The sequence below is a fragment of the Pinus tabuliformis genome, chromosome 4_1 (assembly GCF_031772625.1).
Source record: "Pinus tabuliformis cultivar Carrire ecotype Pingquan chromosome 4_1, CPIR1, whole genome shotgun sequence".
Lineage (NCBI taxonomy): Eukaryota > Viridiplantae > Streptophyta > Pinopsida > Pinales > Pinaceae > Pinus > Pinus tabuliformis.
In genome coordinates this window covers 695,983,386-695,997,732 of record NC_142303.1, presented here as the reverse complement: position 1 = coordinate 695,997,732, position 14,347 = coordinate 695,983,386, and the positions used below count along the sequence as shown (strand labels likewise).

General features: G+C 36.2%; 1 protein-coding gene across 2 annotated transcripts in view; it reads left to right on the top strand.

The window, feature by feature from the left end:
* LOC149178043 (uncharacterized) overlaps nt 1–14,347 on the top strand; it is a 121,580-nt gene that overhangs the window by 83,058 nt on the left and 24,175 nt on the right. The window contains exon 2 of one of the 2 annotated variants that reach the window (XR_016258162.1): nt 6,695–6,784. The exons of the other annotated variant lie outside the window; for it this stretch is intronic. The gene's annotated coding sequence lies outside the window, so the exon portion shown is untranslated. Of the gene's footprint in view, nt 1–6,694; nt 6,785–14,347 lie in introns of those variants that run through there. 2 annotated transcript variants of the gene reach the window in all.

Here is a 14,347-nt window from a genome sequence, read left to right as displayed (position 1 = left end):
AACATGTCACCAATGTGTTTTTCCTAGTTGTATATTTTTCCTGTCATGATCATTTAAGAAATTCATTGTAAAATATTGAGTTTAATGTTAGAGACTCTCCCTATTCATGTAAAATGACTCTCTCTCGTTAGGAAAAAATTAGAAATAAGAAAAAAAAATTGAGATATCAAAAGCTTAATTTAACAATACATATATTTAACACAATAATATAAACATGAATAAATAGGAACCGCATAAAGAATATTTATTATTCAAATTGCATTGAATAGTGCAAATAGGAAAAAACCATGCATAAATATAAAATTTAGAAATTTAGAAATTTAGAAATACATATAACTAAATATAGGAAAAAAACATATTTATACTTGATTAATATTAATTGATAGAATGAACAATAGTTTAAATGAACTTCGAACACGAACATTAAGACCTAAACAGATCTACATAATATACAAAATCATTGTATCATCTCCTCAAGAGCATTACCATATGTTGACTCATGAAAAGTTCTTTTGGGTCAATATTAATAATCAAAGCCATTACCAGATGTTGGCTAGTGAAAAGTGATTTTATGGTCAATATCGACAATTAAAATATGATCTCCAAAATACAAATATTTATTATAGTCCTTTCTTATGGGATCGAATTTGGAGTTACACTTTGAACTTTATCACTATGTTATGCCACTTTAAGTACATAAAAGCTACAATTTTAATTTTATACTTAGTGTGTTAGATATTAAACTGATGTGTGTTGTAAAATTTCGAGAATTATAATGTCATGATGGTGATGTGTAGTAGGGGTCATAGTTTCTAGAATTCATTGTGTTTTAAAGATCAAGTGCACTATGTTTTATCTAATTTTAGAGTTAGTCCTTAAAGAAATATCAAGTGTCTTTGTTTTTTAATAGTAATAATGTTTAGAGGATGCATTATGGAAGAGTTTGTAATTATCTAAGAGTATGAGTATGGGTAATATTAGTGTTTTGATATTCATAATGGTTTTTCCTTAAGGGGCACATATTGCATCAAATATTATAGTGGTTAGGGTGATTAAACCTTATATTCAATAAGGGGAACAATTTTGTAGGTGAATATATATTGCAAAATATAGAAATATCTAATAATAAATTCATTATAATTAGTGAATTTAGAGACACATATATTAATATATATAGTTTTATAGATCAAAATATTATTGGTAAACCCAGTGTGTGTTTCTTTATGATTTCCCTCATTGTTTTAATCCAATAACTAATTGCCTGTACTTAAAAAAACACTTAGTGATTTAGTAGTTAGATTTTTGATACTCCTATAGTTTTGCAAGGCTCTTACGGTCATAAATGTACTTTTTAAGCATGGAAACATGGAAGACATTGTGGATTCTAATGTGGCTTGTCAGGGCAAGCTGGTAGGCTACAGGCCCAACCCTTGCCAAGACCTGAAAAGGTCCGAAATAGCGGGGTGAAAGTTTAGCGCAACCGCTCCATTGCAGGGTACTTTTCCTGGCTTGTATTCTTACATAAACATGGTCGCCAACCTGATACTCTTTGAACCTTCTTTTCCGGTCTGCAAAATCCTTTTGCCGATCTTGAGCAGCCTTTATGTTAGTCCGCACCCTTTTTACCATGTCTTCCATCTCCTTGAGCATTTATGGGCCCAACCTTAGTTTGTCCTCTGGGCCACTCCAGCTTGAGGGCGTACGACATTTCCGTCCGTACAAGACTTCAAATGGAGACATTTGTATCGATGTGTGGTATCCATTGTTGTATGCGAATTCCACCAAATCTAAATAATCTTCCCATTGTGTCGGTTTTTGCATTACACATGCTCTTAACATATCCTCTACAATCTGATTTACTCGTTCCGTCTGTCCATCAGTCTGGGGATGGTAAGCTGTACTGAAATTCAGCTGTGTACCTAGTTCTGCAAACAATGCTTTCCAAAAGGTGGATGTAAATTTTACATCTCGGTCTGATATTATCGTCTTCGGAAACCCATGCAGTTTGAACACATTCTGCATAAAAATGTGTGCAATCTGCAACGCTCTGTAGGTAGATTGCACTGGTATAAAGTGTGCTGCCTTACTCAACTTGTCTACTACCATCATAATAGAGTCATTGCTCCTCTTTGTCCTGGGCAGTCCAGTTATGAAATCCATGGATATGATCTCCCATTTCCATTCTGGAATGGGCAAGGGTTGCAATAACCCTACCAGATGCAGGTGCTTTGCCTTGATCTGCTGACATTCCAAACACCGCGCTAAATATTCAGCCAAATGCTTTTTCATTCCAGGCCAATAGTATTCCCTTCGAAGCACAGTAAGCATTTTCTGGTATCCGGGATGACCTGCGTAGTGACTGGTATGAAATTCATCCAAAATCAGATTTTTAAGACTGTTATCGTTAGGTACAAACAAACTTTTTTTATAAAGAAGCATTCCATCCTCACCTATTTCATACCCCTGTTGACTTTCCTTGCTGGAAAGTGGTATTTGCTATTTCATTTGCTGATATTTTGCATCTTGGTCTGCTGCTGTTTTTATCATTTCTTGCAAGGAATTCTTCCATTTACTTAACATAACTTCATATAAGCATTGCACCTTTTGACTCAGTGCGTCAGCCATGCGATTTTCCTTTCCTTTCAGATGTTTAATGTCGAAATCAAATCCGCTTAAGAAATCTGCCCAATAGGCTTGCCTTGCATTCAGGGTGGGCTGACTGAAATAGTTTGTCAAGCTGTGATGGTCTGTCAACAACAGAAATTTCCTTCCCAAAGATAGTGCCGCCACATTTTAAGTGCATGTATGACGGTTGCCAATTCCAAGTCGTAGGCAGAATACTTCTGCTCATGTTCCTTCAACTTTCTCGACTCATAGGCGATCACTTTTCCCTCTTGCATTAACACACCGCCCACGCCTTCTCGACTTGCATCGGTACATACCACATAATCCTTATCAGGATCAGCTATACTCAAGATGGGAGCAGAGGTGAGAAAACGCTTAAGTTGTTCAAAGCTTTGCTGACATTCTTAAGTCCATTTGAATGTCCTTTCTTTCTTTTGCAAGGAAGTAATAGGATATGCTACCCTCGAGAAGCCTTCCACAAATCTTCTATAATAACCGGCTAATCCCATGAAAGACCGAATGTCTGCCACATCCTTAGGTACGGGCCATTCCATTATGGTCTTTATTTTTTCAGGGTCCATTGCAATCCCTTCCTTTGTGATTACATGGCCTAAATACTGTATTTCCTCTTTGAATAAATCACACTTGCTGAGTTTAGCATACAGCTGGTGTTCACGAAGAGTTTGCAGTACCAATCTGAGATGTTCCTCGTGCTCCTCCTTGGAATGAGAATAAATCAAAATATCATCGATGAATATCAGTACAAATTTGTCCAAAAATCAATGGAACACACTGTTCATTAAGCACATGAAAGTGGCGGGTGCATTAGTCAATCTGAAAGGTAGCACTACAAATTCGTAGTGTCCATACCGGGTTCTGAAAGCTGTTTTAGCAATGTCCTCTTCCCTAATTCTGATCTGATGGTAACCAAATCACAAATCAATCTTAGAAAATACTGTCGTCGCCTTGACTTGATCAAAGAGCTCATCGATCCGAGGTAAGGGATATTTGTTTTTGATTGTGAGCTTGTTTAGCTGTCGGTAATCGATACACATTTGGAGGGTTCCGTCTTTCTTCCTGACAAATAGCACTGGAGCTCCCCATGGAGACACACTAGGACGGATATAATTTTTGTCTAGCAATTCCTGTAATTGCATTTTCAATTCGGTCAACTCGAGTACACTCATTCTGTAGGGTGCCCGCGAAATTGGTGTTGCCCCTGGTAGCAATTCAATGGTGAAGTCGATATCCCTTTTTGGGGGTAGCCCAGGAATCTCTTCCGGAAACACATCTGCGAGTTCTTTTATTACCAGAAGGTTGTCCAGCATGGTTGTTTTATCCTTGGTTTCTGCATAACCCACCTGAATGGCATATATCTGGCATCTTTTCCTGATGCACTTCGCTAGCTGGGATGAAGTGATTGGCCAGACCTGCACTGGTCATTTAATCCCTTGCATCTCTTGTTCCTTTCCAAAATCATCCTTGTATCGAATGATTTTCGTCTTGCAGTTTACTAATGCCCAATGCTTTTCTAGCCAATCCATCCTGATTAGAAAGTCATATGACCCAAGTGGAAGCATATTCAGATCTGCTACCACTGGTTGTCCTGCTATTGTTAAGGGGCAGTTATTAATTTTCACCATTACTCGTCTTTTAGCCCCCGTAGCTAGCTGTACCAGCCAAGGGTTCCTGAATTTTTCAGGCTGTAATTTACACTATTCAACTATCTTTGGGATAATATAACTTAAAGTAGCTCCTGGATCAATTAGAACAGTGATAGAAAGGTCTAAAATTTTACCTTCAAATTCTACCATGGTGGGCTGGTACTCTGCCTCACCGTCATCCAGAGCTGCATTAATCCTCGGCACGCTTCGACCCACATCGCCGACGGTTGATGCCTCATGAATCTGGGATATCTGGTCAGTTCCCTTCCGTTGCGGACAGTTTTTGACGTAGTGCGGTCCGCCACAACCCCAACACTGCACTGGGGGTCTGGTTATTCCTTCGCTGTCCAGCTTGGCAGATTGTTCGCCCATTCTGGTTTCACCGATTGTCTTGGATCTGAACGAACCTCTCGGTGTTGTTCTACTGTTCTGCCCTTTACTGCTTCCTTTAATTCCACCGCCTCGGCCTCCTTTACTGTTTCCAACAATTTTACTACTCTTTTTCTCACTCCATTTCCTGCTGGAAACGTCCCCTTTCTATTTGTTCTGTTGATAACAGATTCTGGCCTTGCGAATAGCTTCATCCATTGTTCTAGGATTGTCAAATTCAATCCTTTCTCTCATATACATGGGTAAACTACTAACAAATCTTTGCACCTTGGTTTTTTCTTCCTTAAGGTAGGGCACATAACGAAGCAAGGAGGTAAAATGATTAATAAACTCATCCATAGTCTACTGTCCCAATCACAGATCGTGGAATTCCTTTGCCTTTTCATCATAAAAGCGCTCTGTCAAATATCTTTCTTTAAAATATTTCTGAAAATTTTCCCATGTTATGGTTCGTTCGCTTACCCCTTTAACGATTTTAACCTCCTCCCACCACAGGGTTGCTTTTCCTTGCAACTGAAAGATAGCCAATCGTGCCTTCAGGTTATGGTCATATTCATATAGCTGGAAATATTTGTTCATGTTAATTAACCATGCTTCAGCCGCTTCCTCTTGTTCCCCATCGTAGTGTGGGGGTTTAATTTTCTGAAATTCTCCCTGTAATTCCACCCTTTGACGTTTTGAGGACTGCTGTTCGGATGCATTATCGGATTGATCCTCTCCCTCTTCCAATTTTTCAGGTTTTGCTTGGTAACGTTGCTCCTCCATCATTCTCTGTTGTTCTGTGCTGGGATTGGCTAGTGGCGGGTTCTATTTTTCAGACAAACTTTTTAAAATTCTTTCTTGCTCCATCGCCAATCGTGCATTATCCTCCCGCAACCGAGCCATCTCATTTTTCAGTTCCTGGACTGTTTCTAATATGGCCAGGTTTGTGCTACGTGTCTCCTCACCAAGCTATACCCACAACTCTGGGTTGTCTCTAGGATTTGTTGCAGGTCCCTGATCTGCTGTGGACCTGTGCGGAGCGCTGCTAGCTCTCTGCATACTAACTGTTACTATCTAGTGTCTTCTGTTGCTCTTCTTTCTCCTTTTTTGCCTGGTCTAAAATCAGGGGAATATTTGACACTGTGAGTTACCTTGCACAATTTAGTTACTGAAAAAAAAATAAAAAAAATCAATACTGTGATTACCTTCCCAATTTTAACATGTTTAGGATCGTCCCAGAGGTCACAGTATGGGTACCTCTGCTTTGATACCAATTTGTCACATACCCAGACACATAAAAAAAAAAATTTAATATCAATGACTTACACTTACCATTCGCTAATATAATTTTACATTTACCACTGTTTGCCATGGTTTGCAATTGTCATCAAATGAATATGATTCTGCGAATGATATATTGTTTATGATAATTCCTATTCCGGCCACCGTGTATGGCCTCCGGGCTTACATTTGGTTTGGCGCCTTGCATATTTCCGTCACCGAAAATAGCAACCGAGGCCGCCCTGCTCTGTTGCTGTGCTGGCACTCTCAGCTGTGAACATTTGGTCATGGCATTTAATATCGTCGGCCTGATCATGTGATGGGAGGGTGTGCTTTGGTGTCAAGGGTTACCACCTAAATTTTACCGCTCAATTCAATGGTTCGGATGCTTTGGTATGCATCCAAGGGTGGAGAATCCCTCTGGCTCCAATCTCGAAGATGGCCTCTTAATGTCATCCCCTTCTCGATCATTCGAAGCTGGGTAAAGCTCGGCGTCCTGACTTCCTCGGCTCCATTACGCCGTTGCCAGGGTTTGGTTCAGTCTCCCCTCCGCCGAGCGAACTCCTTCTTTGCCGAGCGAGCACTGGTTCGCCGAGCGTCCACTCTGCAGGTTATATATCCTTCGCTAAAGAGCTCCGGGGGTAAGGCTACAGTCTCAACACCTTCTTCTTATGTTGGGTTTTGGTTAATGTTAATTCAGTTATTCCTTTCGTGTTAATGATTTCTTACGGCGGCATTGTTTATGGTTGCAGCTGGGCTTGTCCCCGAGTTCGGCCCAGGAGAAACAGGGTCTCACTCCGAAACTAGAGTGACTCGGCCATTCTTTAGGTATTCCCCTCCATCCTTTGCATGTTATGCAGATCTGGGTTAATAGTTCTTTCCCTCTAGTATAGCCGTGGCCGACCTTATTTTCTCATGGTTGGTCGCAGATGGCACTGGGGCTCGCCACTGTCCGCTCAATGTTTACTTCTCCCGATTACAGGATATGGGTTCCGGTGGAACCCTAAGGTTCCCAGAGGTTCTGCATTGGAAAAATTTCTAGATTGCACGACTGTAAATGTATGTTTAATTATCTGTAAACTGGACTGTTACATTAAATGTGTATTTAGAACCGGTTCCTAGCATAATGTTAGTGGTTACTGTTGTCTGGGTTGGACCCAGTTTTTATTTCTCATGAACAGTTGTTATAGACTCGCGGCCATGGCTTATTAACTGTGAATCTCTGTTTTGTTACCGCATTGGGTATTAATTTTTTTTGAGGAAAGATTATGGACAATATCGACCCAGGTACTGCAAGATTTGGCAGTTCACTTGCGGCTCGGTAAACATATTGCTTGACCCTTGATGTTTTGTAACGTTTCAGGTTTATATATATACATGTCTTCATTATTAAGGCTCTCATTACAGTTAGTACAATTAATTTATGATTGCTCATCTGATAAGACAACTGCCTCGGTCGTATTCCCGACCTTTCCTTATTTTATATTCATAGGTAAACTATCGTCTGGCAAGTCACAGGCCAGAATTGTTCCTCAATGTTTTGTTATTCGATATGTTCTGTTTTCTTTAAGGATTATGATTCCTGGTTAATAGCTGAGGTTTGCTTGGTTTGATTCCGAGATTTCCTTCGAATAATATTTCAATTATAGTTCAATTTCATTCCATAATTGCCTTGCAGATGTTCACGACTTATGTTTGGTAATTGTTTACATTATTGTAGCGACAAGGTTCTGTGCCGCGCGCATTCATACAACTCTAAGGGTTACATTTTTCTCTACATTCCAGTTCATCGACCCTTTGGGGTTTCACCACTTATGGCTACAGGCTGCCATACTCCTTCCATGACTGTTCTTGTAGCAAGAGTCCGTTACAATCTCTGAGGTTATCTTACCTTTTCACACACTAAGCTGGCTATTATACTTATAGTCTATCCCACTATGTTTATGTCTATAACTTCCCTTCGCCCTGGCGAAGACCCTCTTCCAGATTACTCAGGTATACAGCCCGACAAATAAATTACAGTTGAAAACAGTTCTATAGTTTTAATATTTTGTTTTGTATCTGCGGAGTTGATAGGGAGACTGTAAACTTACAGTTCGAGTCCCTATCCCGCGCCGTCTCTAATCCTGGCTCCTTGTCCGGATACAAGGAACACAGTTCCTGATTCGGTTTCTATGTATGCAACCCGTCCCTTACAGTATTATAAGGTATCGTTTGCGACCTTTTCAATAAACAGTTAATTCAGATAACTTGCAGACAGCTTACAGATACCTGTAAACAATTACAGATAACTTGCAAATATTTTGCGGAGGTCAAGGGTTCCAGTTCACTTACCTGGTCGCTCCTAGCCCTTTAATGCCTCAGTAAATCATCCGCAGAATCTGTGCAGATCCATTTAACCACCCATCCATGAGACGCGTCCTTCGGGACCAAAGTCTCCCCCCAAGCTTTCTCTTGTCGGATCACTATCCTCAGCAAGGCTGCACCTTTGTGCTCGACTATCTGGTCCTTACCAGACTTAGTCTTCTTTTCGCTTTTTTTCTCTGCCTGTCTCTACAGCGCAGATTTTTGCCATCCCCCCTCCCTTTTTCCCTGGGAACTTTTCCAGTTAGGGAGGGTGGTTAAAGTCAGTTCCAATAACCGACTTTTCTTGCCAACTCCTTCCCAGGAGTTGCCAACACCATCATGAGTATTCTTTATTAAACATTTTAATGCATTTGTAAAATAAAAGAAATACTCATAAGATCTTTAAAAAAAAAAATAATAATAAAATAGTCTTGCAATGTCATTTTTAATTCAGTCTTTTACAATAGTGAAATTTAAATATTTACATTTTCCCGGGGTCATCACATCTCCCCCTCCTGAGATTGGACATCGTCCCGATGTCTAGTGTCCCCGAACAGCTCCGGATAAGCTTTCTTAAAAAGCTCTTCATCTTCCCAAGTGGCCTCATCAGGCCCATAGTGCTACCACTGCACTTTAATTTGGGTAATAACTCACTTCTGCAGCTGTACTTGTCTCCGGTCGAGAATGCTCAGCGGCTCGACCAGGACCTCTCCTTCCGGTTCGACCCGTATATCTTGCCATTTGATCACATGCTTAGTTTCATAAATGTACTTTTTAAGCATGGAAACATGGAAGACATTGTGGATTCTAATGTGGCTTGGCAGGGCAAGCTGGTAGGCTACAGGCCCAACCCTTGCCAAGACCTGAAAAGGTCCAAAATAGTGGGGTGCAAGTTTAGCGCAACCGCTCCATTGCAGGGTACTTTTCCTGGCTTGTATTCTTACATAAACATGGTCGCCAACCTGATACTCTTTGAACCTTCTTTTCCGGTCTGCAAAATTCTTTTGCCGATCTTGAGCAGCCTTTATGTTAGTCCGCAACCTTTTTACCATGTCTTCCATCTCCTTGAGCATTTCTGGGCCCAACCTTGGTTTGTCCTCCGGGCCACTCCAGCTTGAGGGCGTACGACATTTCCGTCCGTACAAGAATTCAAATGGAGACATTTGTATTGATGTGTGGTATCCATTGTTGTATGCGAATTCCACCAAATGTAAATAATCTTCCCATTGTGTCGGTTTTTTCATTACACATGCTCTTAACATATCCTCTACAATCTGATTTACTCGTTCCGTCTGTCCATGAGTCTGGGGATGGTAAGTTGTACTGAAATTCAGCTGTGTACCTAGTTCTGCAAACAATGCTTTCCAAAAGGCGGATGTAAATTTTACATCTCGGTCTGATATTATCGTCTTCGGAAGCCCATGCAGTTTGAACACGTTCTGCATAAAAATGTGTGCAATCTGCACCGCTCTGTAGGTAGATTGCACTGGTATAAAGTGTGCTGCCTTACTCAAATTGTCTACTACCATCATAATAGAGTCATTGCTCCTCTTTGTCCTAGGCAGTCCAGTTATGAAATCCATGGATATGATCTCCCATTTCCATTCTGGAATGGGCAAGGGTTGCAATAACCTTGCCGGATGCAGGTGCTCTGCCTTGATCTGCTGACATTCCAAACACCGCGCTAAATATTCAGCCACATGCTTTTTCATTCCAAGCCAATAGTATTCCCTTCGAAGCGCAGTAAGCATTTTCTGGTATCCGGGATGACCTGCGTAGTGACTGGTATGAAATTCGTCCAAAATAAGATTTTTAAGACTGTTGTCGTTAGGTACAAACAACCTTTTTTTATAAAGCAGCATTCCATCCTCACCTATTTCATACCCCTGCTGACTTTCCTTGCTGGAAAGTGGTATTTGCTATTTCATTTGCTGATATTCTGTATTCTAGGTGTTGTTTGAAATTGCATATACATGTGAGAATCTATTTTTGTCAAATATTTGTATGTGTTGGTAACTTTCTCAATGTTTGTGAATCTATGTGTTTAAATTTTATATTCCATTGCATTTGAAATTGTATATTGTATCTTTTCTTATTTGAAATTTATTAAGCATGTTTACAGAATGTTTTGTCAATGAATGCTTGTCTTTCTTATGTTGATTTGTATTAGCCATGAATTTTATTATTAACTTGAATGTGTGTATTTTATATAGATTTAATTAAGCCTTATATTTTTAATGTATGATATTTTAATGTTTATTTATTATATTGAGTTTTAATTATAATGAGATTTGTATTTTTTCTTTTTTCTTTTTCAATTTTATTTGCGTTTTCCATTTAAAGGTTAATAAGTTAATTCCAACATTGGAAACAAAACATAATTTTTTTATCACATAACATTTTAAGATTAAAAAAAAACATAATTAGTAACTATATTTTAATAAATATTACTACCCTATCAATAATAATGTCATTAATGCACAATTTTATCATAATTTATTTCCATTAACGTTAATACATTAATGTGTTTTTCAAAAATATACATTAACACCATTAATCATTTAACATATTAAATCAATATAATAACTATTTTTAATAAATCTTACTACGACACCAATAATAATGTGATTACTGCAAAATTTTATCATAATTTATTTTCATTAACGTTGATAAATTAATATGTTTAAAAAAAATATCCAATAACATCTTTATCCATTTAACATATTATATCATCTCTCCATGTTGATATGTAAAAGAGCCCATATCAACAATGCAAAGTTTTTGGGGAATTTAAGTTTCCACCTTCAAGTGGTTGACCCTATTAGTAGAGATTATGATCTTGAAGCAAGGAGGATCTTTTTAAATTGTTAATGCAAATTATCATAACAGATATTTAAAAATAAATATATTTAACCATTTTAAAATATAACATTTCAAACAAATGAACACGAATCAATCACTACATTATTATATAAGAAAATATTAATTCAATCAAACCTTTCCATGAATAAATTGACCTATTAATATTTAGTCTCCTTGTTTCTCTAGGGAAATTTCATAGGTTGAGTTAAGGCAAGATGGAAAATATGATTCGTCTAACAAGAGAACCTTGAGGGAACCTATTAGATCCATGCCTATGTTGGTATCTAAACTGCTCAACTTGTAAAAAAAACTTACAAAAATCTTGTTATAATTTCACTAAATGCTTGGGTTTAGGGTTTAAAAACTTATAAAATACATTGGATTTAGTGTTCATAAGAATTGAGAAAATTCTTTTAATAAACGCTTAAAAAAACTTACAAAATGCTTTTTAAAATGTGATAAAATGCTTAGTTTTTGGCGTTTAGGGTTTAGGGTTTAGGGTCTATGGTTTAAATCACTATTGTAAATGCTTTTAATAAAAACTTGAAAACAAGTTACAAAACTCTTTTTAAAATGTTATAAAATGCTCGGGGTTTAGCGTTTAGGGTTTAGAGTTTAGGTCTTCAAATTATATAAAATGATTAGGGTTTAGAGTTTAGGGTTTAGGGTTTATAAGACTTTATTAAATGATTTTAATAAAAACTTTAAAAAGTTACAAAACTCTTGTTGAAATGTTATGAAATTGTTAGGGTTTAGCGTCTAGGGTTTAAAATGCATTAGTAAATGATTTTAATAAACACTTAAATAAAAGTTACAAAACCCTTTTTAAAATGTTGTAGAATGGTTAGGGTTTATGTTTTATGGTTTATAAAACATTAGAAAATCCTTTTAATAAACACTTAAATAGAAATTAGAATACACTTTTAAAAATGTTATAAAATTCTTAGGGTTTATGGGTCAAGGTTTAGGGCATATTATTTAGGGTTTATAATACTTTAGTAAATTCTTTTAATAAACACTTCAATAAAAGTTACTAAAAATTTTAACATGTTATAAAATACTTAGGGTTTATGGTTTTACAGTTTAGGGTTTATAACACTTTAGCAAATGGTTTTAATAAACACATAGATAAAGGTTACAAAACACTCTTTAGGATTTAGGGCTCAGGTTATAGGGTTTAGCGTTTAGGTTTTAGGGTTTAGGTTTTATAACACTTTATTAAGTTCTTTTGATAAACACTTACATAAAAGTTACAGAACACTTTTTAAAAGGTTATAAAATGCTAAATGTTTAGGATTTAGTGTTGTGGGTTTGAAGTTTAGGGTTTAGCATTTAGGGTTTAGGGTTTAGAGGTTTCGAACACTTTAGTAAATGCTTTTAATAAACACTTAAATAAAATTTACAAACCGCTTGTTAAAGTGTTATAAAATACTTAGGGTTTAGGGTTTAAAATACTTTAGTAAATGCTTTAGATAAACACTTTAAAAAAGTCGCAAAATATTTTTAAATTTTTATAAAATGTGTAATGTTTAGGGTTAGGTTTTAGAGTTTAGGGTTTGGAATTTATACCACTTTAGTTAATTCTTTTAAAAGGAACTTAAAAAAAAGTTACAAAACACTTGTTAAAATGTTATAGAATACTTAGGGTTTATGGTTTATAACACTCTGTAAATTCTTTTAATAAACACTTGAAAAAAGTCCCAAAATGCTTGTTAAAATGTTATAAAATACTAAGTGATTAGAGTGTAGAGTTTAGGGTTGATAACATTTTAGTAAATTCTTTTAATAAACACATAAAAAAATGTACATATATCTTGTTAAAATGTCATTAAATGCATAGGGTTAGGGTATAAAATGTTATAAAATGCATAGGGTTTAGGGCTTAAAGTTTAGAGTTTCGAGATTATAACACTTTAGTAAATGCTCTAAATAAACACGTAAATAAAATTACAAAAATGTTTTTAAAATGTTATAAAATTCTTAAGGTTTAGGTATTAGGGTTTATGGTTTAGGGTTTCAGGTTGACAGTTTAGGGTTTAGGGTTTAGAACACTTAAATAAAAGCTACAAAATGACCTTTAAAATGTTATAAATTCTTAAGGTTTAGGGTTTAGGGTTTAGGGTTTAGGGTTTAGAGTATAGGGTTTAGAGTTTAGAGTTTAGGGTTTAGGGTTTCAAGTCTAGAGTTTAGTGTTTAGGGTTTGCGGTTTAGAGTTTATGGTTTAGGATTTATAAGACTTTATTAAATGCTTTTGATAAACACTTAAATAAAAATTACAAAACACTTTTTAAAATTTTATAAAATTCTTAGGCTTTAGTGTTTAGGGTTTAGGGTTTAGGGTTTGGAGTTTAGGGTTTATTGTTTAGGATTTAGGGTTTAAGGTTTATGGTTTATGATTTAGGGTTTAGGTTTTGTGGTTTATTATTTAGGGTTTAGGTTTTATAAGGCTTTACGTTTTAGGGTTTAGGGTTTGATGTTTTGGGTTCAGTGTTTAGGGTTTATGGTTTATGGTTTAGTAAATTATTTTAATAAACACTCAAATAAAGGTTACACAATGATTTTTAAAACGTTATAAAATACTTAGGGTTTAGGTTTAGGGTTTATAGTTTGGGGTTGAGTGTTTAGGGTGTAGGGTTCAGGTTTTTAATTTGATAAAACTTTACTAAACTCTTTTTATAAATGCTTAAATCAATTTTAAAAAACTATTTTTAAAATGTTATAATATGCTTAGTGTTTAGGGTTTATAACACTTTGGTAAATTCTCTTAAGAAACACTTAAATAAAAGTTACAAAACTCTTTTCAAAATGTTATAAAATGCTTAAGGTTTAGGGTTTAGGGTTTTGGGTTTAGGTTTTAGGGTTTAAACACTTTATTAAATTCTTTTAATAAACACTTAAATAAAAGTTACAAAACACTTTTTAAAATTTTATAAAATTCTTAGGGTTTAGGGTTTAGGGCTTAGGGTTCATGGTTCAAAATGTTATAAATTGCTTATGGTTCAGGGTTTAGAGTATAGGTTTTCGGGTTTATGGTTTAGGGTTTTTTGTTTAGGGTTAAGGGTTTATAACATTTTAGTAAACAATTAAAAAAAGTTACAAAACTCTTATTAAAATGTTATGAAATGCTTAGGGCTTCGGGTTTTAAAGAGTTACAAAATGCTTGTTAAAATGTAGAAAGATGCTTAGGGTTTAGTTTT